This window comes from Pristiophorus japonicus, unplaced genomic scaffold, assembly GCF_044704955.1.
Source record: "Pristiophorus japonicus isolate sPriJap1 unplaced genomic scaffold, sPriJap1.hap1 HAP1_SCAFFOLD_47, whole genome shotgun sequence".
Lineage (NCBI taxonomy): Eukaryota > Metazoa > Chordata > Chondrichthyes > Pristiophoridae > Pristiophorus > Pristiophorus japonicus.
The window spans coordinates 4,677,874-4,704,236 of NW_027254374.1; the positions used below are offsets into that span (position 1 = coordinate 4,677,874).

At 44.8% G+C, this 26,363-nt stretch overlaps 1 non-coding gene across 1 annotated transcript; it reads right to left on the reverse strand.

Moving 5' to 3' along the window:
• Positions 1–13,950: 13,950 nt before the first annotated feature.
• Positions 13,951–14,023, reverse strand: trnav-uac (transfer RNA valine (anticodon UAC)). Its single transcript has one exon. It is a non-coding gene; the product is annotated as a tRNA-Val (tRNA).
• Positions 14,024–26,363: the final 12,340 nt, after the last annotated feature.

Consider the following 26,363-nt stretch of genomic DNA (forward strand, 5'->3'; position numbering starts at 1 on the left):
CAAGTGTGCTTCGCTGTGGGGATGCTGGCGTGATCGAGGGCGCTAACGTCTGACATCCCAAGGGATCTGCAGGATCTTGAGGAGACATAGTTATTTATCCAGTAATTTGTGGTACCTACTTTATACGGTCCATGGTTGTGATCCGTACAGTAGGCTGGCTATGTCTACATATTCGGAGACCATGAGCTTGGTGCCAGATTTTATGGTGTGATCTTCCAACACTCTCTTCCTCATGCGACCGAAGGCTGCGCTGGTGCACTGGTACCACCAGGAAGAGTTATAAGTAGATATAAGCAACTGTGATTTTTCCCGTTCGATCAGAGAATATTAACGAGAGATTTAATAAAGGTTTTCAAGAATATGAGGGCTTTGCATAAAGTAACTGAAGAGAAACTCTGCCAGTGGTAGAAGAGTTGTTAACCAGAGGGAAGAGTTTTACGAAAATTAACAGAGGGAAGATGAGGAGAATTTGTCTTACACTGCGAGTTTGCATTATCTGGATTGTTCTCACTGAAAATGGGATGGAAGCAGATTTAACAATAACTTTTCAATTTGCAGATGACACAAAGAAGAGTGGGAAAGCGGGTTGTGTGGAGGACACAGAGAGGCTGCAAAGAGATTTGGATAGATTAAGCGAATGGGCTAAATTTTGGCAGATGGAATACAATGTCGGAAAATGTGAGATCATCCACCTTGGAAAAGAAAACAGTAAAAGAGAATATTATTTGAATGTGGAGAAATTACAACATGCTGCGGTGCAGAGGGACCTGGGGGTCCTTGTGCATGATTCTCAAAAAGTTAGTTTGCAGGTGCAGCAGGTCATCAGGAAGGCGAATGGAATGTTGGCCTTCATTCCGAGAGGGATGGAATACAAAAGCAGGGAAGTCATGCTGCAACTGTACAGGGTATTGGCGAGGCCGCACCAGGAGTACTGCGTGCAGTTCTGGTCATCTTACTTAAGGTAGGATATACTAGCTTTGGAAGGAATACAGAGACGTTTCACTAGGCTGATCCCGGAGATGAGGGGGTTACCTTATGATGATAGATTGAGTAGACGATGTTTTTACTCGTTGGAGTTCAGAAGGATGAGAGGTGATCTTTTAGAAAAATTGAAAATAATGAAAGGGATAGACAAGATAGAGGCAGAGATGTTCTTTCCAGTGGTCGGGGAGACTTCAACTAGGGGACACAGCCTCAAAATACCGCGGGGGGCCAATTAAACGGAGTTGAGAAGGAATTTCTTCTCCCAGAGAGTTGTGAATCTGTGGAATGCTCTGCCCAAGGAAGCAGTTGAGGCTAGCTCATTGAATGTATTCAAATCACAGATAAATAGATTTTTAACAATTCAGGGAATTAAGGTTTATGGGGAGCGGACGGGTAAGTGATGCTCAGTCCACGGTCCGATCAGCCATAATCTAGTTGAAAGGCGGAGCAGCCTCGAGGGACAAGATGGCTTACTCCTGTTACTAATTCTTATGTTCTTATGTTCTTATGTAATTGGAATCAATACTGGAATTCCGGTATTTGAAGGGATCTGGGAACAGAACAAGGGTGTGGGGCTGATTGAATAGCTCGATCACAGAGCCTGGAGCAGCATCATGAATCGAATGGTCTCTTCTGTGCTGTATGATTCTGTGGTCCTGTGATAACAGAAGCTATTGAGTCCTTGTCTCGTGTGTAGAATCGATGCTGTGCTCTTTTTGAGCCTGTTTCTAATCGTTACTTATGCTGTGATAAATGCAATAGCGGAAAAGCAAGCACAGTTTAAAATAGAGTTTAAAAAAACTGAAATCATGAAATAATTATGATACCAAAAATGGGGCCATGATGATAAAACCGTCACCAATAAATCCAATAATAATTTCAGGAGAAGCCTCTTTAACCAGAGAAGCGAGAATGGGGAGCCAACCTCCAGAGGCAGTGGTTGAGGCGAATAGTACAGAACCATTTAATGGGAAGCAAGATCAACAAACCAGGCAGAAAACATTAGAAGATTCTGCTAATAGGGTAAGATGCAGAGTTGTGGGGGTTGTGTGGGGGTAGGGTGGTGGTCTGTGTGCTGCATAAACACCAGCATGGAGTAGCCCGTCCGATTGTCTGCTTTGTGTGCTGTACGTGATACATAATTTGCTTAGCGGAGCATGAGCCCCGCTCTGATCACATCCCGCGCCGGGATTCAATCCACGCATTATAAATCATTGCTCTGATACCTATTACATTATTTGTATCTATTTCCTCTAAGTATCTCACTGATAAATGTAACCAAATCACAGATGAAGGTTGCAGCTGAAGAGAAGCTCGGGCAGGAGGACAGACAGTCAAAGTTATGAAGGTGGAAATCACGATGGAGACAGAACATGATGCCACCGCTGCTTCAATCGCAACACTCAGCTCTGACGAATGAAGGAAGTGCCTGAGGAACATGAACCCCAGCTAGAGACAGAAACTACCAGGCTGAACAGAATGAGTTTAGTAATAATACGACTGACCAACAAAAATGCTGCATCTGCGTTAAATGCTCAGCAATTTGAGGCATGGAGAATGACAACCAGTTCAGGTTAATTTGTACCATCGGCAAGGACATCACAGGGTTAGTTACACAGTAAATTTCTCTCCACACTGTCCCATCAAACACTCCCAGTGCAGTTACAGAACGAGTTAGACACACAATAAATTTCTCTCTACACTGGCCCATCAAACACGCCCAGGGCAGGTAAAGCACGGGATTAGATACAGAGCAAAGCTCATTCTACACCGTCCCATCAAACACTCCCAGGGCAGGTACAGTACAGGTTAGATACAGCTCAAAGCTCACTCTATACTGCCCATCAAATACTTCCAGCGCAGGTACAGCACCGGTTACAAATAGAGTAAACTTCCCTCTACACTGTCCCGATCAAACACTCCCAGGTCAGGTACAGCGGGTTAGATACAAAGGTAAGCTCCTGCACAATATCCAATCAAACAATCCTAGGACAGGTACAGCACGGGTTAGATGCAGAGTAAAGCTCCCTCTAGACTGTCCCATCAAACATACTCAGGGCAGGTCCATCACTGGTTTGATACAGAGAAACGCTCCCTCTTAACTGTCCCATCAAACTTTCCCAGAGCTGGTGCACACGGGTTAGACACAGATAAATCCCTCTCTACAATGTCCCATTCGGTGTGTGTTGGGCTCAGACCCTCACTGTGTGTGAGATCAGCCGAACTCAGAACCAGCCTGGATTCAGTAACAGACTTTCGCAATGATCACTGCCTCCCCTCCCTCAGTGATTCCCCTCGCTGGGCTGCTTTGCTGCAGTCTCCCCATGCGATCCATGACGAGATTTCAATTCCTCCTTCTGTCGCCCACTCTATATAAATTAATCGACTTTCATTCTGGAACGACTCTATTGACCATCTGCAAGGGCGTGGTTGATTAGCAAATATGTTATCTGGCTATTGTGAAGGCCCTGAGCTATCTCAACAAGAGCTATGCTTAAAACCACACCTCCGCATAAACACACCAGATGACCACGCGTTGACCTCGGACTCAAAGGAACAATTAAGAAAATCCAAATATAAACTTGTACAACAATATAACAATATAAGGCAAGTGACACCTGGAAGAAGCGACCAATTGGGTTCTCGATCATGCTTTTAAAAAAACCAATCACGTCACTGTTAAGGTCTGTCCACGAGGTCACTCATGTGCCAAAACCTGTATAATTAACGTCTAATTTGTACAGTTCGTTTGAGATCCTCTCAGGCGGATGGGAAGTGAAATGCTCCCCCTGTCCGTTCTGAAATAAAAAATCGTTGAACATTATTGAAGGTATCAGTCTGTTGATTCCGGGTTTGTTAATTGAGTAGAAGGGCGATCCTCCCCATCAATTGGCGTAGTTTGCAGGATTCTGAAATGCAAACCCGAAACAATGTGGCAGCTGTTGGGGTGAATATCTTTTATGAAATACCACCTCCAAGTTGGAGCTGTTCAACTGTTTACGGGAAAGCAGGAGATCTACAGAGAGAACAAATAAACGCGACAAGGAGAGGTCGGAGGTCAAGGAATAAGGAAAATTTGGGGTGTGAGTAGGCTAAAATGAGTTTAACCGGCGTGCGGTACTAACGACCAAGAATCGGACAAAGACACGATGGAGGTTCAAGAGTAGCCCACTAAGGGAATGGTAGTCTCTTAGCAATCTTAGAAATGGCGGGGAATACGACTGGTGATTCTCAGGATCTAACGGAAAATGCTAGCAGGTAAAAACATAAGACTCAATGAGGGAATGAAGAAATAGGAATGGCAACCAGACGACACAATGGAGAGGCAGGCAAAATGATTGAGGTGCAAGCCAAGGAATAAAGGAGACCGGGCTCACACGGTAGTATTAGCCTGCTATCGGGTACAAAATGAAGTGATGGAAAGAAAGGATCAGATAATACAGGAGCTAAAAGCTAAAATAAAATAGATGGAAGAGGCAGAATTAAGCAGTAGGAATGTTACAATATGTGCAGCAGTAACTGGGCGACTGACAGCGCAACCTGCACTGCCTGCACCGATAACAATATACCCCCCACTGGAACATTTGAGTGAAGAAATTGAGAATCGTAGCGGACCACAGATGGTGAAGGGCAAACACGGGGAGTAGCTTAATCGGAATCGAGCCTCTCAGCCCAAGTGGCTGAATTAGTCTCCCTAACGCAAGCCCTCAAAGAGGCAAAAGATAAAAGGGTAAATATATGTGCAGACAACCGATACGCATTTGGGGTGGTCCACAATTACATGATAGCCTGGAGTCCGTGAGGTGACATGACATCGAGGCGAGGAACAATTCGACACGAGAACATATTTACCGAACAGGTAGAGACTTCCCTCCAGCCCCAGGAATATGCAATAATAAAAATCAAAGCCCATAAGAAAATAACAGACCGGCATCAGCAAGGCAATGCATAGGCAGATGAGGCAGGTTGGAAATTGCCAGAAGCAAGGGGCCTATGGGCTAAAATAAGCACCTGTGCGCTTGTGCCAGAAGAAATAAATATGTATAACGTACAGGAGGCAAACCTACAGCAGGGAAATGTTGAATGGAAAAGGCAGGAAGCTAAACAAGGAATGAATGGAATCTGGAGAAAAGATTGTAATGTGATAGCCCAGGGTGTATCCGACAACACCTACTGAGTGTATAGCACGGGTATGCACACACAGGTAAGATATGCATGACGAGTTCAATGTCCCGATGTTGGTGGTGGAAGGCAATGGGAAGAGATAAAGAAAATTACTGTTGGAAGTGCTTAACATGCGCATGGCATTACCTTGGTGGAAAAACAAAGTTGAGAATGAGAGAGCAACCCCGACCAAAGGGAGCATGGTAAAACATGCTGACAGGCTTCATGTCTTCATTATCTTATATGTTTTGATAAGATCACCTTTCATTGTTCTGAACTCCAATGGGTACAGACCCAACCTACTCAACCTATCTTCATAAATCAACCCCCTCATCTCTGGAATCAACCTAGTGAACCTTCTCTGAACAGCTTCCAAAGCAAGTACATTCTTCCTTAAATAAAGAGACCAAAACTGTATGCAGTACGCTAGGCTTGCCCTCACCAATATTCTGTACAGTTGTAGCAGGACTTACCTGCTTTTATACTTTATCCACCTTGCAATAAAGGCCAAGATTCCATTTGCTTTCCTGATTACTTGCTGTACCTGCATACTAACTTTTTGTGTTTCATGCACAAGGACCCCAAGTTGCGACTGTATTGCAGCACTTTGCAATTTTTATCCATTTAAATTATAATTTGTTTTTCTATTTTTTCTGCCCCAGTGGATAACCTCACATTTTCCCACATTATACTCCATCTGCCGAATTTTTTGCCCACTCACTTAGCATGTCTGTATCCCTTTACAGATTTCTGTGACCTCTTCACAAGTTGCTTTCCAACCCATCTTTGTATCATCAGCAAGCTTTTCGAGATTGCACTTGGTCCCTTCATCCAAGTCATTAATATAGATTGAGGACTGAGCACCGACGCCTATGACAATGCTGGAGCTAGTTTGCCAATGGAAAAATGACCCCATTTATCCTGACTCAGATACAAAGTAAAGCTCCAACTACATTGTACCATCAAACACAGCCAGGGCAGGTATAGCACGCGTTCGATAGAGTAAAGCTCCCTCTACCCAGTCGCATCAAACACCCCCAGGGTACGTAGTGCATTGGTGAGATACGAAGTAAAGCTCCTTCTACACTTTCCAAATAAACACTCCTCGGGCCGGGTACAGCTTAATTTAGATAAAGGGTAATCCTCTCAAATCTCACTCTACAATTGTACAGGGCCTTGGTGAGACCACACTTGGAGTACTGTGCACAGTTTAGGTCTCTTTATCGAAGGAAGGATTTTCTTGCCTTGCTTAGATACCGAGTAAAGCGTCCTCAACACTGTCCACCAGACATTCCAAGGGCATGTACAACTCTGGTTAGATACGGTGTATATCTCCCTCCTTCAGGGGAGGGGAACCAGTCAGTGTAGAACTGAACCCAGACAGAGTCAGCACCTTCAGGGGAAGGGAACCGGTGAGTGTAGAACTGAACCCAGACAGAGTCAGCACCTTCAGGGGAAGAGAGGGGAACCAGTGAGCGGAACTGAATCCAGCCAGAGTCAGCACTGAAGGGGAGGGTAACATAAGAACATAAGAAATAGGTGCTCGAGTAGGCCACACGGCCCATCGAGCCTGCTCCGCCATTTAATAGGATCATGGCTTAATAGGACTCGGGTCCACCTCCCTGCCCACTCCCCATAACCCTTTAATCCATTATCGGTTAAGAAACTGTCAATCTCTTAAAGTTATTCAATGACCTAGCTTCCACAGCTCTCTGAGGCAGTGAATTCCACAGATTTACAATGCTCTGGGAGAAGAAAGTTTTCCTCATCTCTGTTTTAAATGAGAGGTCCCTTATTCTGAGATTATGCTCCCTAGTTCTAGTCTCCCCTATCAGTGGAAACATCCTCTCTGCATCGACCGTGTCAAGCTGCTTCAAAACCTTATACGTTTCGATAAGATCACCTCTCATTCTTCTGAATTCCAATGAGTAGAGGCCCAAGCTCCTCAAACGTTCCTCATAATTCAACACCTCATCTCCGGAATCAACTTAGGAACCATCTCTGAACTGCCTCCAAAGCCAGTATATCCTTTCATAAATGTGGAAATCAAAACTGCACGCAGTAGTCTAAGTGTGGCCACACTAATACCCTGTATGACTGTGGCATGAATTCCCTGCTTTTATACTCCATCCCCTTTGCAATAGAGGCCAAGATTCCATTGGATTTCCTGTTCACTTGCCGTACCTACATACTAAACTTTTGTTTCGTGCACAAGTACCCCCAGGTCCGACTGTACTGTAGCAATTTGCAATTTTTCTCCATTGAAATAATAACTTGCTCTTTGAATTTTTGTTCTGCCAAAGTGCATGACCTAACACTTTCCCCCATTTTACTCCATCTGCCAAATTTATGCCCACTCACTTAGCCTTCCTATGTCCTTTTGCAGATGTTTTGTGACCTCCTCACACATTGCTTTTCCTCCCATCTTTGTATCATCAGTGTAGTGGGAATTTTTAGAAACCCCGTTTTATGCATTCTGGCGATGTTAAAATGGTCAAATAAAGTCTGTTGATTCTGAGTCATGGGGAAAGAAGAAGTTGGTTGGACAAAGTATGGTTGTAGTGCAAAAAGATGTATGCATGTTTTTTCTCTGATAAGGAGGAACCGAATGCCCTAAACGCTGAACTCAGGGCCCCATGTACTTTATTGAGAAAGGTTTTTCTTCTTCCATTGTAACCACAATGACGCACGTGCTTGTGGGTTGTGAGATTAAATATGGAACGGCCGGGCAAGTTCGGGGGCAAGAGGCAGCGGAGCTTTTAGACTGATCTCCAACTCGGCCGAGTCTCTGTATACATATAATAAACTTGGGTGTTTTCCACTTGAGCAGATGGGTGTCTGAGTCATATTCTTTAACATAGTTTCTACCACAACAATTTGGCTACATTACACTCGGTCCTTTCTTCCAAGTCGTTAATGTAGATTGTAAATAGTTGGGGTCCCAGCACTGATCCCTGTGGCACCCCACTAGTTACTGATTTCCAACCCGAGAATGAACCATTTATCCCGACTCTCTGTTTTCTGTTAGTTAGCCAATCCTCTATCCATGCTAATATATTACCCCCAAACCCATGTTTATTTTTATCTTGTGTGGTAACCTTTTATGTGGCACATTGTCAATGACTTCTGGAAGTCCAAATACACCACATCCACTGGTTCCCCTTTATCCACCCTGTTTGTTACATTGGTGGAGCCCAGATGATATTGGACAGGAGACGGTCGGTTGTCGGTGCGGGGCAGGAATTGGAGCCGTAAGTGGGCTGGTGAGCCTCATAAACATCTGCTTTAGGTCCCAGGCCCCAATCACAGGCCACAGGCCCTGGGATGGCCCCGTGGTGAGAGGCCCGGGTCAGCGGGGTCACTGTCCGCCATCTTGGACGGTTAATGGCGCATGTGCGGCCACCTTGTTGCAGGAACCAAGACATTTAGCAAAACATCAAATGCTGATGTTTGTGTGCTGGGGTCCAGCCAAATATCAGCCAAAGTTCCCCATACACCTCTGCAGGGAATTCCACAGGTTAACAACTCTCTGAGTGAAGAATATTCTCCTCATCGCCTTCGTAATTGGCCTACCGCTTATCCTACGACTATGTCCCCTGGTTCTGGAATTTCCCAACATCGGGAACAATCTACACGCATCTAACCTGTCCAGTCACGTCAGAATCTTATACGTTTCCATGAGATACCCTCTCATCGTTCTAAACTCCAGTGAATAAAGGCCCAGTTGATCCAGTTTCTCCTCATATGACAGTCCAGCCATCCCGGGAATCAGTCTGGTGAACCTTCCCTGCACTCCCTCATCAGCAATAACGTCCTTCCTCAGATTAGAAGACCAAAACGGAACACAATATTCCAGGTGAGGCCTCACTAAGACCCTGTACAACTGCAGTAAGAACTCACTGCTCCTATACTCAAAGACCCGAGCTATGAAGGCCAACATACCATTTGCCTTCTTCACTGCCTGTTGCACCTGTATGCCAACCTTCAATGACTGATGACCCATGACACGCAGGTCTCGTTGCACCTCCCCTTTTCCTAATCTGCCGCCATTCAGATAATATTCTGCCCCAGTGTTTTTGCCCCCAAAATGGATAACCTCACATTTATCCACATTATTCTGCATCTGCCATGCATTTGCCTACTCACCTAACCTGTCGAAGTCAACCTACAGCCTCTTAGCGTCCTCCTCACAGCTCACACCGCCACCCAGTTTAGTGCCATCTGCAAACTTGGAGATATTACACTCAAGTCCTTCATCCAAATCATTGATTTATATTGTAATGAGCTGGGGTCCCAGCACTGAGCGCTGCGGCACTCCACGAGTCACTGCCTGCCATTCTGAAAAGGACCCGTTTATCCCGACTCTCTGCTTCCTGTCTGCCAACAAGTTTTCTATTCACGTCAGTACATTACCCCCAATACCATGTGCTTTGACTTTGCACACCAATCTCTTGTGTGGGACTTTGTCAAAAGACTTCTGAAAGTCCAAATACACCATATCCACTGGTTCTACCTTGTCCACTCTGCTAGTTACATCCTCAAAAATTCCAGAAGATTTGTAAAGCATGATTTCCCTTTCATAAATCCATGCTGACTTGGACTGATCCTGTCACTGCTTTCCAAATGCCCTGCTGTTTCATCTTTAATAATTGATTCCAACATTTTCCCCACTGCTGATGTCAGGCTAACTGTTCTATCATTACCCGTTTTCTCTCTCCCTCCTTTTTTAAAAAGTGGTGTTACATTAGCTACCCTCCAGTCCATAGGAACTGATCCCGACTCGATAGAATATTGGAAAATGACCACCAATGCATCCACTATTTCTCGGGCCACTTCCTTAAGTACTCTGGGACGCAGACTATCAGGCCCTGGTGATTTATCAGCCTTCAATCCCATCAATTTGCACAACACAATTTCCCGCCTAATAAGGATATCCTTCAGTTCCTCCTTCTCACTCGACCCTCGGTCCCCAAGTGCATTCGGAACATTATTCGTGTCTTCCTTCGTGAAGACAGAACCCAATTATTTGTTCTATTGGTCTGCCATTTCTTTGTTCCCCATAAAAAATTCACCTGAATCCGACTGCAAGGGACCTACGTTTGTCTTCACTAATCTTTTTCTCTTCACATAATTACAGAAGCGTTTACGTTCAAAGCAAGATTCCCCTCCTAATGAAACCCTTATTCCTCCTCTGTTGAATTCTAAATTACTCCCAGTCCTCAGGTTTGCTGCTTTTTCTGGCCAATTTATGTGCCTCTTCCTTGGTTTTAACACTATCCTTAATTTCCCTTGTTAGCCACGGTTGAGCAACGTTCTCCGTTCTATTTTTACTCCAGACAGGGATGGACAATTGCTGAAGTTCACCCGTGTGATCTTTAAATGTTTACCATTGCCTATCCACTGTCAACTCTTTTAGTATCCTTGGCCAGTCTATTCTAGAATTGCCAATTCACACCTCAGACCGTGAAAGTTCCCTTTCCTTAAGTTCACGACCCTAGTTTCTGAATTAACTGTGACACTCTCCATCTTAATGAAGAATTCTACCATATTATGTTACATTTCCCGAAGGGGCCCCGCACAACAAGATTGCTAATTAGTCCCTTCTCATTACACATCACCCATTATAGGATGGCCAGCTCTCATATTGGTTACTCAACATATTGGTCGAGAAACCCATCCCAAATACACTCCAGGAAATCCTCCTCCACCACATTACGACCATGTGGTTAACCCAATCAATATGTAGATTAAAGTCACCCATGATAACTGCTGTACCACCACTGCACACATCCCTTATTTCTTGTTTGATGCTGTCCCCAACCTTACCACTACTAATCAGTGAGATAGACATTGCAGCAAGGGTCTGGTTATTGTGAAACAACAATTCTAGAAGAACACTGACCCCGACATGATTTGAACAAGCAGCCCTTTGATCGAGGATCAGACGCACTATCGTTGAACCACGAGGTTTACACAGTAGTTAAGGGATGTTCGTCGATATGAAGGTTCTGCAATACAAGGGAATTTAAATTTCCCGCCCATTAAAATACAGTGAGTAAAATGGGATATGGTTTAACAGTCACATGCAAAGTGTCATGTATTGATGCTCGGAGGTCATCGGGCTGTACGCGCGTGTGCGCGGGCTTGGTATATAAGAGCGAGTACTATGTCACGTGGGCACTTTGGGAATAAGTAAAGTTGAACCAGGTTTACAGGTAAGTGAGTTTACAGTAACAAGTCTGTCGAGTCATTCTATACATTGCACAAAACACAGGAGAAGTGATTGAAGTATGGAGTGTCCCTGAGTTAGCATTTGTTTGATTGTGCAAAAGAAGGTGAGGGGTTAATTCATGATGCTTTCCCGTGAAAGCAAGACAAAAGGTTAAGAAAAAAAACATACGGTGACTGTCAGGTGAGCTCTGCTTATGATACCTGGTGGGAATGGACGGTAATTTTAAAGCCCCTTGTATTGCAGAACCTTCATAGAGACGAACATTTCCAGCTCACTGTGTCGGCCTCGTGGCGCAACGGTTGCGTGTTCAAATCACGTCGTGGTCACTGTTCTTTTGGATATTGTTCTTCCAGAATTAATATATCATTTGCTGTTTGACAATAACCAGACCCTTGCTCCAAGGTCTGTCTCACTGTTTCCCCGGTGTCAGGCAGAGATACGCCTGCTGCCCTCAATTATTTCATGTGACAGGACACAAAATTTCAAAATCAATCTGCAGGTGACCACACACAGCAGTGAGTAGTCAAGATGGCCGAGCGGTCGAAGGTGCTGTGTTCAGTTCAAAATCTATCTTGAAGACAAGGGTCCAAATCCCACTTCTGGTGTTTATTATTTTTAATCCTTAAGCAGAAACAAACACCAACTTTGTTAATATTGAACCATTAACGTCAATTATTTCATTTTCTCTAATCTTCAATTGATCAATGTTCAAAACGTTTACGCTCGGTTGCGATGCGGGGACTTTTCACGTGTTAAACGAATGTGATAACCACTACACTACTGAAACACTGCAATTGACACAATGCGAGGAACATAACCAGAGCTTTAACCTACACAGCTGGCCGATACTTCAGGAGCTGGTTTTACGAGAAGAGAATGACGGTGCTATATTTAGGAAGGCTGTGAGTGTGGTAGGAATTGATCTCGTGTTTCCCAGACTTTCCACATCGGAACAGGAGCTGGCCATTTAGCAGCGAGTGTTTAGGATCAGGAATGCACGGCTTGAGACTTTCTGGCCTCAGGTAAGAAAGTGGTGCTCAGGAATAAGGTGAAAGGTTGAATCTTACGCACTGACTCTCTTTAACAAACTCCAGCACCAGGTCAGACGGAAATGTTAAGCGAGCAGCTGAACTGCTGAATCCCACTTTGAAGGAGTTGGCCGTGGTGTCAAAAAAATGCGTTCCGTTTAATGATAATAATTGTTAGAATTGGAATTCAAGCTGAACACACGTGTACAGGAGACAGTGACCTGAACCCAGCACCTTCGACCGCCCAGCCATCCTGACTATTCAGCGCTGTGTGTGGCCACCTGCAGGTTGATTTTGAACTTTTGTGTCCTGTCACATGAAATAACTGAGGGCAGGAGGCTTATCTCTGCCTGACACCGGGGAAACAGTGAGACAGACTTGGAGCAAGGGTCTGGTTATTGCCAAACAGCAAAGGAAACATTAATTCTGGAAGAACAATATCCAAAAGAGCAATACCCCAACATGATTTGAACACACAACCTTTTGATCTGGAGTCAGACACACTACCATTGCACCACGCGGCCTACACAGTTAGCTGGAGATGGTCATCTATATGAAGGTTCTGCAATACAAGGGGCTTTAAAATCCCCGCCCATTCCCACCAGGTATCAAAAGCAGCACTCAGCTGACAGTCACCGAATGGTTTGTACGAAAACTTTTCTCTTGCTTTCACGGGAAACCATCATTAATTAACCCCTCATCTTCTTTACACAATCAAACAAATGCTAACTCAGGGACACTCCATACTTCAATCATTTGACCTGTGCTTTGGGGAGCGGGCAGGGAAGTGGACCTGAGTCCATTATCAGATCAGCCATGATTGTATTAAATGGTGGAGCTGGCTCGAGGGGCCGTATGGCCCACTCCTGCTCCTATTTCAGATGATCTTATGTTCTTATGCATGTTAACCCATTTTACGCACTGTATTTTAGCTTTCTGGTTGAAAGTGTTCATTGCCGATGACACCACGAATCTGGGGCAACTTTTATCAAATTTATCAGCACCGATTATGCCCACCGTGCACACAAAATACAATCAGTAGTGAAGATAAAATCCCACCGTGTGTATTTTCAGATTCAACGCAGTAGCATTTCAAATAAAGTGAAAGAATTTTACACTGAAAAGATTTGCAAGTGTTACTTGTATTTGTGTCTTTAATTAAACTTTGTGGCGTCTGACTCCCGTTCATGCCACTGCTGAATAAGAAAGGAGTGTTTGACATTGACCAGACTGCACTGCCCCTGATATTTGTCAGCTCATCCTTTATATTCAATGGTTTCTCGCCCTTTGATGGGCTGCAGTGCAGCGGATATCACGTTGGTCTCACACGCAAAAGGTCCTTGGTGGATCCGTTTTCTCTCACTCAAAGTTATCTATTTATTGGTGAAATAAAGAGCAATTAATGAATAAGGGAGCCCTATTGCCAGGAGAATAAATAGCAAATAAAAACAGCAAATGCTGGAAATCTCAGCAGGTCAGGCAGCATTTGCAGGGAGACGACACTCGCCTCTGATTGTTCATCCACAGCAAGTTTAAACATAATGTTTCTGCCTGGGATTGAACCAGGGACCTTTCGCGTGTAAAGCAAACGTGATAACCACTACACTACAGAAACCTCTTGTACAACAGCCCCCACAGCGAGGAGCTGACCAGTGAGCTCCCTCTGTGCTGATCGGGAATGTGTTGGCACTCCTGAAACAACTTCTGTCCCACACTGAAAGTTCTCAATCCTTCTCCTCCGCTGCCGTTTACAGAAATGTCACGGATCACCCAGCCACCGTGTTCATTTCCAGATCCTCACAGTGGGGCCACAGAGGCTCCGACCGTCTCCCCGCGATCAGCGAACTCACCCAGTTTACAAAATTAAACCCCAAACATGTGCCCGGCAAAGTGCAGGAGAAGCCAGATAGTGTGCAAGCTCGGTCTATCACAGAAAGCATTGGTATTCATGGTGATTACAGCAATTATTAATCGTCTCACAGACCTCAATTATTTTTCTGCGATGAATTGATCGAGGATTGAAACCAGGTTCGTGCGCCGGGTCTTAACCCCTCACCCACAAGGGAACAGTTACGATTCATGTCGAGCCAGGTTAGTGCACCGGATCTTAACCTCTCGACCACCAGGGAACAGTTACGATGCATGTCGATATATTTATATATATTTATATATGAACCTGAATGTCAATGGCTACCTACCTTGCCCACGTGGCGCCCACGGTAGTGCGTCTAACTTTGAGTGAGAGAAACGGTTCCACAGTGACACCTGTCATGTGTTCGACATGGTTACTGCTTGTACTATTACAAGGTGTGCCACCAGAGGGCACTGCAGTGGGAGACTTGTAGCTTACCTGCACAGGTATGCCTGGCCCAGTATAAAAGGCAGGCCACCAATAAAGGTTAACAATAAAGGACTCAGGTCACTACAGTTAAAGAACGACACATTGTGTCGTGGAGTCATTATCAGAGCATTTGAAGGTATAACAAGGGAGCCCAAAGCCTCAGAAACTGGAAATTCTAACAGAGCGTCGAAGTCATGCTGTAGATGCCTGGGACAACACATTGCTCAAAGTTGTCCACACGTGAAGGCAGAGTGTTTCTTCGACAGAAAGACTGGGCATCTTACGAAGGCATGCCGACTGAAGGGTGAACCTGTTGTTAAAGCTATGAGTCCAGCGTTCAAAGCTCTGAGTCGAAATCCCAAGAGACTACATAGTATGGAAGACCAACAACAGGACGAGGAGATGTTAGAGTTACACATCATCAGGAGCACGAGTTTAACGGACATTGATTCGGAAAGCATCAAAATCCACATAGATGTTGCTGGATTCAAGATACCAATGGAAATTGACACGGGTGCATCCGAGAGTGGAATACCTGAGTCACTGTCCCGCGACAAATTGCGTGATTTCCAACTGGAGGAACCCAAGATAGAGCTGCGAGGCTACTCGGAAGAGTAAATTCCTGTGGTTGGTCATATCACTGTACCGATCGGTGAAATATAAAGATTAATTTCAGAACTTGCCTCGAATCGTAGTGAAAAGAGATAAGTCTGCCTTACAAGGAAGAAATTGATTAAGCTCACTGAAGCTGGATTGTCGTCAGATTTTCTGTGTGGAAGCGAAATTTTCATCAACGGATGAGGTTATCAAGAAGTAACCAAAGGTGTTCTGCGAAACAGACAGTCCGATCCAAGGCTTCAAGGCGAGTGTCAGGGTACAGAAGGACGCTAGATTGGTTTACTGCAAGCCCCGTTCCGTACCATATGCACTCAAGGAGAAAGTTCAGCATGAACTCAAAAAACTAGAAGGTGTTAACCGTTGCACTGCGGAAACATCTCCACTTTCAGCTCCAGATTAACAATATTAAACCCAATGAGATCGGGAGAAAAGTTGCTCACATGCTCAGGGCAAAATAAATAATTGTCGTTCTACAAAAGAATGAACCAGGTCAGACGGAAATGTTAAGCGAGCAGGTGGACTGCTGAATCGCACTTTTAAGGAGTTGGTGGTGACAAAGCAAATGGGTTCTGCCTGATGATTCATTATAAGAAATGTCTGCAATAGGATTCTAACACTATCTATAGTGACTTGAGCACATCACCTTGGACCACTCGGCCATCAGTGCTGTGTGTAGCCACCTGCAGGTTGATTTTGAACTTTTGTGTCCTGTCACATGAAATAAATCAGGGCAGCAGGCGGATCTCTGCCTGACACCGGGGAAAGAGTGAGACAGACCTTGGAGCAAGGGTCTGGTTATTGTCAAACAGCAAATGAAATATTAATTCTGGAAGAAGAACATTGAAACGAAATGTGATCCTGACACACAGAAAGAAGTGTTAAGGCAGAAGATTAAATGCTGCATCCCTTCCTGCAAAAAAATCCTTTCATAAACATTTCTCTGAACAAAACGGCACAAAACAAAAATGTTCCTTTCAAAGTCATTAAACTCCTAAATTTCCAGGCCCCCCGACTCTCCTGAATCAGATGCCTCAAGTTTTGCCGACTCCATCCATATCCCTTTGCTCCAATGTCTGTCTCCCTGTTTCCCTGGTGTCAGGCAGAGATCCGCCTGCTGCCCTCATTTATTTCACTCTCTGTGAATCTCTCTCAGATTCCAACAGCAGCCATGGTTATGTGAAGGTTTGTATTCTGTTAATCGACACAATTGTTGTGAAAAGTAGAATACCAGGAGGCTGAATACTGTGAGCTAAACTTAGTGTGATCTTCGTCTTTTTATTACAACTCCAGAGTGCCTGAACAAAATGGCAGCCAACCTTTTATACTGGCCCTGCACGTGTGGGCAGGTGACCATTAGGACTCCAACAGTCACGCCCTCTGGTGGCAAGTATGACATAGTTACATTCTTCACATAATTGTTATCGTTAAGAAGTTATAATTCCAATGAATGCCTGAATCATCAGAAAGGAGCCTGGTTTGTAGGACAAGGCTACATATCAGGAAGGAGCGTAGTTAGATGACAAGGGAAGTGATACTCTTATGATAAGTTTGGAGAATAAAAAGAGTAAATACTGGAAACACTGAGCAGGCCAGGCAGCATCTGTGGAGAGAGAAACAGATTTAACGTTTCAGGTTAATGACCTTCCATCAGAAGTTGAACAGTTGTGTTAGGTAATACTTTTAAAAGTTTCAATTGTCACGAAGCAGGGGTAAGGAAAAGATATAAAATGTGGCATTTGGAACTGATAGTTTAGAATCCGATTAATGTTTGATCAATTTCGACACCGAGCTGGGAACTGTAACGTGTTTGAGTTCTTCGGCTAACATTCGCAAGGTTTGGGTGTAAGTACTATTAAGTGTATGTTTAATTATTGTCTGCTTAATAACTCTGACATTTAATGTTACGGACCGTATTCCTGCACTGCGTGTGTTCCAGCTCTGTTTGGAGCACCGATCCCTTCAATCCGTCGCTTACAGGGACAGTTGGATTCCCCGTTTCTTTGTTTGGTGAAATTTAAAAGATTGAAAGCGGCGCACATCAACCTGGTCACCTACTCACTAACCGCTACACGCTGCTCCCGTGAGATGGAAGCACAGTTACTGTTACAAGCTTGAACGCAGGTAGAAGCAGAACTCATTCATAGAAAGTCCAAGTCCCTGAGGCACCTGATTTTTTTGCACCAAACTCCCTCGCAAAGAGTTGCGGTTCGTGTGGGGTGATTTGGGCACATCTTTCCCCACACGACAACACTTCAAACATAACTCAACGGATGCAAAGCGCTTTGGGGCGTCATGAGTTCCTGAAAGGTGTTGCAGAAATGCAAGTCCTTCTTTGCAAAAGTTTGATGCAATTTCAAAATTCTTGGGTAAACTGAGGACTCGTCTGGGATTTGAACCCGGGACTTCTCGCAAATTTCAAGCAATAACCCCGAAGCGAGAATCATACCCCTAGACCAACGAGCCAACTACTCGATAAACGTGGAGATAAGGTGTAACCATTATTGAAACATTTTTAGTGTGTTGCTATTCTTGATCGGAGGAGCACATGAGATGGAATCAGTGACTTTGCTTTTTCGACCTGTCTTCTGAAGCACCGCACGGTCCAACTCCGACAGTCAATGAGCTGTTGGGACGTTAGTGTATCCAGGCTGTGGCTGGTCACCCCGAGCACAGCAGAGGGGTTTCTGCATTAGTTCTGGTTGGGGACAGTATCTTTCCCCTTCTATCTTCCTCTTGTCTTTCACCCTGTGCTTTGGTTTCTCTATTTATTCCCCTGTCTCAGTTTCTAGTGTTTAAAAGGGAACAAAAGATGAAATGGGTGTCACTGTGGAACAATTTATCTCACTCAAAGTTAGACACACTACCGTGGGCAGCACGAGGTCTAGGTAGGTAGCCATTGAAATTCAGGTTCACATATAACTTTGTATAAATATATCGACATGTATTGTAACTGTTCCCTGGTGGTCGAGCGGTTAAGATTCGGCAGATTAACCTGGTTTCAATCCTCAATCAATTCATCGCGTAAAAATAATTGAGGTCTGTGAGACGATTAATAATTGCTGCAACCACCATGAATACCAATACTTTCTGTGATAGACCGAGTTTACAGACTATCTGGCTTCTCCTGCCCTTTGCCGGGCACGTATTCCAGGTTTAATTTTTAAACTGGGTGAGTTCGCTGATCGCGGTTTGAAAGGTAGGAGCCTCTGCGGCCCCACTGTGAGGATGTGGAAGTGAACACGGTGGCTGGGGTGATCCCTGACATTTCTGCAAAGGGCAGCGGAGGAGAAGGATTGAGAACTTTCAGTGTGGGACAGAAGTTGTTCAAGGTGAGCCGACACAGAATGCCGATCAGCACAGAGGAAGCTCACTGGTCACCTCCCCTCTGTTTCGGTTATTGTACCAGAGGTTTCTGTAGTGTAGTGGTTCTCACGTTTGCTTTATACGGGAAAAGTCCCTGGTTTAATCCCGTGTTTAGTCTCCTGGCAAATGCTGCCTGACCTGCTGAGATTTCCAGCATTTGCTATTTATTCTCCTGGTAAAAGGGCTCCCTTATTCCTTAATTGCTCTTTATTTCACTTCAATAAATAGATAACTTTGATTGAGAGAAAACGGATCCACCGGGGACCTTTTGCGTGTGAGGCCAACGTGATATCCGCTGCACTGCAGCCCATCAAAGGCTGAGAAACCACTGAATATCAAGGATGAGCTGGTCAACGTCAAACCCTCCTTTCTTATTCAGCAGTGGCATGAACGGGAGTCAGACGCCACAAAGTTTAATTAAAGACACAAATACAAGTAACACTTGCAAATCTTTTCACTGTAAAATTCTTTCACTTTATTTGAAATCCGACAGCATTGAATCTGAAAATACGCACGGTGGGATTTTATCTTCACTACTGATTTTATTTTGTGTGCACGATAGGAAAAACCGGTGCTGCTAAATTTGATAAAAGTTGCCCCAGATCCCTGAAGACGTTGAACCAGAAAGCTAAAATACAGTGAGTAAAATGGGATATGGCTTTCGAGTTAAGATGTAAAGCACAGGCCAAATGATTGAAGTATGGAATGTCCCTGAGTTAGCATTTGTTTGATAGTGCAAAAGAAGGTGAAGGGTTAATTAATGATGGTTTCCCGTGAAAGCAAAAGAAAAGTTTTCGAGCAAACCATTCGGTGACTGTCCGGTGAGCGCTGTTTGTGATACCTGGTGGGAATGGGCGGGGATTTTAAAGCCCCTTGTATTGCAGAACCTTTATATCGACGAACATCTCGAGCTCACTGTGTTGGTCTCATGGTGCAACGGTAGTGTGTTTGATTCCAAATTAGAAGGTTGAGTGTTCAAATCACGTTGGGGTCAGTGTTTTTTTTGATATTTTTCTTCCAGAATTAATATTTCATTTGCTGTTTGACAATAACCAGACCTTTGCTGTAATGTCTGTCTCACTGTTTCCCCGGTGTCAGGCAGAGATACGTCTGCTGCCCTTATTTATTTCATGTGACAGGACACAAAAGTTCAAAATCAACTTGCAGGTGGCCACACAAAACACTGCATAGTCAGAATGGCCGAGCGGTCTAAGGTGCTGTGTTCAAATTGCAGTTTTCTCTGAAGGTGAGGGTTCGAATCCCACTTGTGACTTTTCTGATCTTTAAGCGGAACCCATTTATTTTGTCATCACCAACTCCTTAAAAGTGCAATTCAGCATCCACCTGCTCGCTTAACATTTCCGTCTGACCTCGTGCTGAAGTTTGTTCATTCTTTTGTGGACCATCAATCAGATATTTTGCCCTGAGCATGTGAGGAACTTTTATCCCGATCTCATTGGTTTTAATTTTGGTAATCTGGTGCTGAAAGTGGAGATGTTTCCGCTGTATAACGGTTAACACGTTCGCCTCACACGCGAAAGCACCTCGGACAGAAATATTTTCTGGAGCTTTCTCATGCATGTTCAGAGGAGAGTTTGTTCTCCTGTGAAAGGTCACGAAATCATAAGAACGTAAGAGTTAGGAACAGGAGTCAGCCATTCGGCCCATTTTCAAGTTTTCAAGATCTTTCCGCCCGGTTTCGGACCGGGGACCTTTCGTGTGTGAGGCGAATGTGATAACTACTACACTTCGGAAACACTATGATAGAATCTATCTCAGGATAAACCCACAGCTCTAACCCACACAGCTAGCCGAGAATTCAGGAACTTGTTTCAAGAGAATAGAATAAGGGTGCTATATTTAAGAAGGCTATAAGTGTGGCCTTCGACAGCGTGGACCATTTTCCACGCCTGGGGAACCTACTATCAGCAAGGGCAGATATCGAAGACGAGGTCCAACACCGCCTCCAGTGTACCAGCACAGCCTTCGATCACCTGAGGAGGAGAGTGTTTGAAGACAAGGACCTCAAATCTGGCACCAAGCTTATGGTGTGCAAGGCGGTGGTGATAACTGCCCCGCGGTATAGATCCGAGACATGGACTATATACAGCAGACATCTCAAATCACTGGAGAAATACCACCAGAGCTGTCTCCGCAAGATCCTGCAAATCCCCTGGGACGACAGACGCACCAACATCAGTGTTCTCGATCAGGCCAACATCCCCAGCATTGAAGCACTGACCACACTCGACCAGCTCCGTTGGGCGGCCCACATTGTCCACATGCCCAACACGAGACTCTCGAAGCCAACGCTCTACTCAGAACTCCGACACGGTAAGCGAGCCCCATGTGGGCAGAGGAAACGTTTCGCGCACACCCTCAAAGCCTCCCTGATAAAATGCAACATCCCCAGCGGCACCTGGGAGTCCTTGTTCCTCGGGTTGAGTTGCCTGTGCTGCATGATCCGTGCCGGATCGATCATCCTCTGCCACGTGGTATGTCACTGGAGGTACCCCACCGTTGTGCAGCCTTTGCACACGTAGTGCTTGAATCGATATTGATGGGCCCGATGATTATCCCCGCAGCACCAACACGTTGCGAATAGATTCACATCGATCCCCGATGGCGGACTATGAGTCATCACAGGTCTTGCAGCCAGAGACGTATATTCCCTGCCATATGCAGTTCGGCCTGCTAGCGACATCATTTTATGCACAGTACTTGCCGATGAGCTTCGATGTTGAGAAGATATCTGTTTGGTGTTATCGTCCGTGGCCATGCATGCCTGGGCGATCGCGATGGCCCTGCTCTGGTCTCGGGTTTCAGCCGCCAGCAGCTTTCGAAGAATGACCTCGTGGCTCATGCCCAGCAAGTAAAAGTCCCACAGCATTTGCCCCAACGCAGCTCCAAAATAGCAAAGTCCCGCGAGGTGTCTCAGGTCGGTGACATAATCTGCCAGGTCCTGGTCCCCGTAGCGATGGTGCGTGTAAAAACGATATCTGGCCATGAGGATACTCTCCTTCGGCTTTAGGTAGCCCCAAACCAGTGTGCACAACGCTGAATATTCCTTCTCCTTTGGTTTTGTCGGTGTGAGCAGATTCTTGATGAGGCTCTATATTTTAGGCCCACAGATGGTGAGGAGAACCGCCCTGTGCTCAGCCATGTTAGTGTCTCCTTCCAGCTCGTTGGCCACAAAGTACAGGTCAAGCTGCTCGACGAAGGCTTCCCAATCATCATCCTCTTTGGATCTCTCTAATATTCCAACAGCAGCCATGGTTGCGTGAAAATTCGAATTCTGTTACTCGTCGCCAATTGTTGTGCATAGAAGAACTCACCGAGGTTGAGTACTGTGAGCTAAACTTAGTGTGACTTTAGTCGACATTATTACAACTGCAGTGTGCCTGAACTATATGGCAGCCAACCTTTTATACTGGCCCTGTTCGTGTGGGCAGGTGACCATTCGGACTCCAACAGTCGCGCGCTCTGGTGGCAAGTATTACATCGTTACATACTTCACATTAATGTTATCATTGAGAAGTTATAATTCCAATGAATGCCTGAATCATCCGAAAGGAGCCTGGTTTGTAGGACAAGGCTGCATATCAGGAAGGAGTGTAGTTAGATGACAAGGGAAGTGATATTCTGATTATAAGTTTGGAGAATAAAAAGAGTAAATGCTGGAAACACTGAGCAGGTCAGGCAGCATCTGTGGAGAGAGAAACAGAGTTAACGTTTCAGGTTAATGACCTTCCATCAGAAGTTGGGCACTTGTGTTCGGTAATACTGTTAAAAGTTTAAATTGTCACGTAGCAGGGGTAAGGAAAATATATAAAATGTGCCATTTGGAACAGATAGTTTAGAATCCGATTAATGTTTGATCAATTTGTACACCGAGCTGGGAACTGTAACGTGTTTGAGTTCTTCGGCTAACATTCGCATGGTTTGGCTGTAAGTACTGTTAAGTGTATGTTTAATTATTGTCTGCTTAATAACTTTGACATTTAATGTTGCGGACCCTATTCCTGCACTGTGCGTGTTCCAGCTCTGTTTGGAGCAGCGATCCCTTCAATCCGTCGCTTACAGGGACAGTTGGATTCACCGTTTCTTTGTTTGGTGAAATTTCAAAGATTGAAAGCGGAACACATCAACCTGGTCACCTACTCACTAACCGCTGCACACTGCTCCCGTGAGATGGAAGCCGAGTTACTGTTTCAAGCTTGAACGCAGGTACAAGCAAAACTCATTCACAGAAAGTCCAAGTCCCTGAGGCACCTGATTATTTGCACCGAACTCCTTCGCAAAGAGTTGCGGTTCGTGTGGGGTGATTTGGGCACATCTTTCCCCACAATACAACACTTCAACACTTCAAACAAAACTCAACGGCTATAAAGCGCTTTGGGGCGTCATGAGTTCCTGAAAAGTGTTGAAGAAATGCAAACCTTCTTTGCAAAATTTCGATGCAATTTCAAAATACTGGGTAAATTGAGGTCTCGTCCAGGATTTGAACACGGGACCTCCCGCAAATTTCAAGCATCAACCCCGAAATAAGAATCATACCCTTTAACCAACGAGCCAACTGTTTAACAAATCTGAAGATAAGGTGTAATCATTATTGTAGCATTTTTAGTGTGTTGCTCTTCTTGATTGGAGGAGCACATGAGACGGAATCAGTGACTTTGCTTTTTCGAGCTGTCCTCTGAAGCACCGCACAGTCCCACTCCGACAGTCAATGAGCTGTTGGGACGTTAGTGTATCCAGGCTGTGGGTTGTCACCCCGAGCGCAGCAGAGGGGTTTCTGCATTCGTTCTGGGTGGGGACAGTATTTTTCCCCTTCTCTCTTCCTCTTGTCTATAACCCTGTGCTTTGGTTTCTCTCTTTATTCCCCTGTCTCAGTTTCTAGTGTTTAAAAGTGAACAAAAGATGAGATGGGTGCCACTGTGGAACAATTTCTCTCACTCAAAGTTAGACACACTACCGTTGCACTACGAGGTCTAGGTAGGTAGCCGTTGATATTCAGGTTCATATCTAAATATATATAAGTATATCGACATGTATCGTAACTGTTCCCTGGTGGTCGAGGGGTTAAGATCTGGCGCACTAACCTGGTTTCAATCCTCGATCAATTCATCGCATAAAAATAATTGAGGTCTGTGAGACGATTAATAATTGCTGTAATCACCATAAATACCAATACTGTCATGTATCTCACACCACTGTACATAACTGTAACTTACCATGCCATACATGACTGTAACCAGAGATGACCTGTAACCACAAACTTACCTCAACACCAGGGTGCATTTGCAGGAGACACTGGATACCTTTCCCAGACAGGTATATAAGGACAGGTCTCAGGCAACTGTGGCATTTGAGAGCTGTGTATAAAGGTGCAGGTCCAGAGTGAACTTGACTTCAGTATGTGCCTCGTGTGAGTCTGTATTACAGGGTCAGGACTTTTCAGTGGCGACGAGTTACGGGATTACAGAATCCAGAGAATGGCGACCAACGGCTCAGATGAAAAATACAATGCTGGAGATAATTGGGAGGACTTTATAGAAAGGCTCCAGCAAAGCTTTGTAACCAAAGACTGGTTAGGCGACAATAAGGCAGACAAGAGAAGAGCCCATCTCTTGACCAGCTGTGGCTCGAAAACAGACGCTTTAATGAAGGACCTGCTGGCACACGAGAAACCAGCAAGCAAGTCGTTTGAAGAATTGATCACACTGGTAAGAGACCACCTGAAGCCAGCAAGCAGCCTACACATGCAAGCTACCTCGGACCCGTGCCAAAGCTCCCCGTACACAGAGCACAGTCTCAGGAAAACCCCGGGGGAGAGGATATCCCGGTAACTGGGCCTTCCAGCTACACTGAACAAGTGCCAGTTTTTAAACTTTCCAGTGTAATAACTTGCAACTGGAGCATCCAATAGTCAGGATGGTCGAGCGGTCTAAGGCGTTGGTTCAGGTCATTGTCTCCTCTGGAGGCGTGGGTTCAAATCCCAATCCTGACATTCAGTGTTTTTAATTGCATACTCATTTGTTTGAACACCACTCTGAAGTGCTTTGGGACATGCATCGAACTTAATAAAATGACCCCAATTCAATTACAAACAGTGATATCAAAGTTACTTCTCAAACCGGGAATCGATCCTGGGTGGCTGGAGCGAATGGAATGGTATTGTGAAGCATTGAAATGTGCCCTCTCAATATCTCGCACTGCTCATTTAAAAACACGGTTAAAATTTGTTTCAGTGCAGAAGAAGGCAGGCTCGAAGGGCCAAATGGCCGACTCCTGCTCCTGGTTTTTGTGTTCTTATACAGAGCACAGAATAAATGATTAAATGATCAACTCTCCCTCAGTTCGCATTTCTTTCATTGTGCAAAAGAAGATTATGGGTTCATTAATGATGTTTTCCTGTGAAAGCACCAGAAAAGTTTAAGGAAAATAATTCGTCCAACGTGGGGTTTGAATTCACAACCCTGAGATTAACAGTCTCATGTTCTACGGACTGAGCTAGTCAGGACTGCTTAAGTTGCGTCTTCCTGTCACTTATCGCTGCCAGGGATCTGTTTGCTCCGCACCATGGGTTTATCTCGAACTTCCAACCTCGAAACTGGTTCTCCTGATTTCCAAGCCCCTTGTATTGCAGAATTTTCATTTCGACGAACATCTCCAACTCACTGTGGAGGCCTCATGGCGCAACGGTAATGTGTCTAACTCTAGATCCGTCGGTTGTGTGTTTAAATCAGGTCGAGATCACTTTTCTTTCAGACATTTTTATTCCAGAATTAATATTTCCATTGCTGTTTGGCAATAACCAGACCCTTGCTCCAAGGTCTGTCTCACTGTTTCCCCGGTGTCAGGCAGAGATACGCTTGCTGCCCTCATTTATTTCATGTGACAGGACACAAAAGTTCAAAATCAACCTGCAGGTGGCCACACACAGCACTGAATAGTCAGGATGGACTGACTATTATCCCTACCACAGTGGATAACCTCATATTTCCCACATTATACTCCATCTGACAAATTACTGCCCAGCCACTGAGCCTATCGATATCGCTTTGCAGATTGTTTGTGTTCTCCTCACAACTTGCTTTCCCACCGATCTTTGGATCATCTTGGCTACATTACCAACATGCAGAGCACAGAACCAATTATTGACCGACTGACGTTCCCTCAGTTAGCATTTCTTTCATTGTGCAAAAGAAGATTATCGATTCCTCAACGATGTTATCCCATGAAAGCAAAATTAAAGATAAACGAAAATAATTTGCACACTTGAAAGCAATATTATTGTTTGGTGCAGTTCCGGTCAGAGAGATTTGTGAAAGGCACTTATTGCAGAGAGAGGGATTGAGTATTTCAGCTTGTTGCTGAACACTTCTCTCTGGGCACAGAGCTAGGCACCAGTTTCTGCAGTGTAGCGGTTATCACATTCGCCTCACACGTGAAAAGTCCCCAGTTCAAGCCCGGGCGGAAACATTATTTCTGAAACAAAAAGAGTTTTTAAATGTTCATTGTTCATGTGACAATGGCCTCCTTCCGTGCTATAAACTTATCTGATTCCATGATGAGCAATGAACATTTGAAAGCAGTCTCCTAAAATGCAGAGTGTGTAAAATCAGAAAGG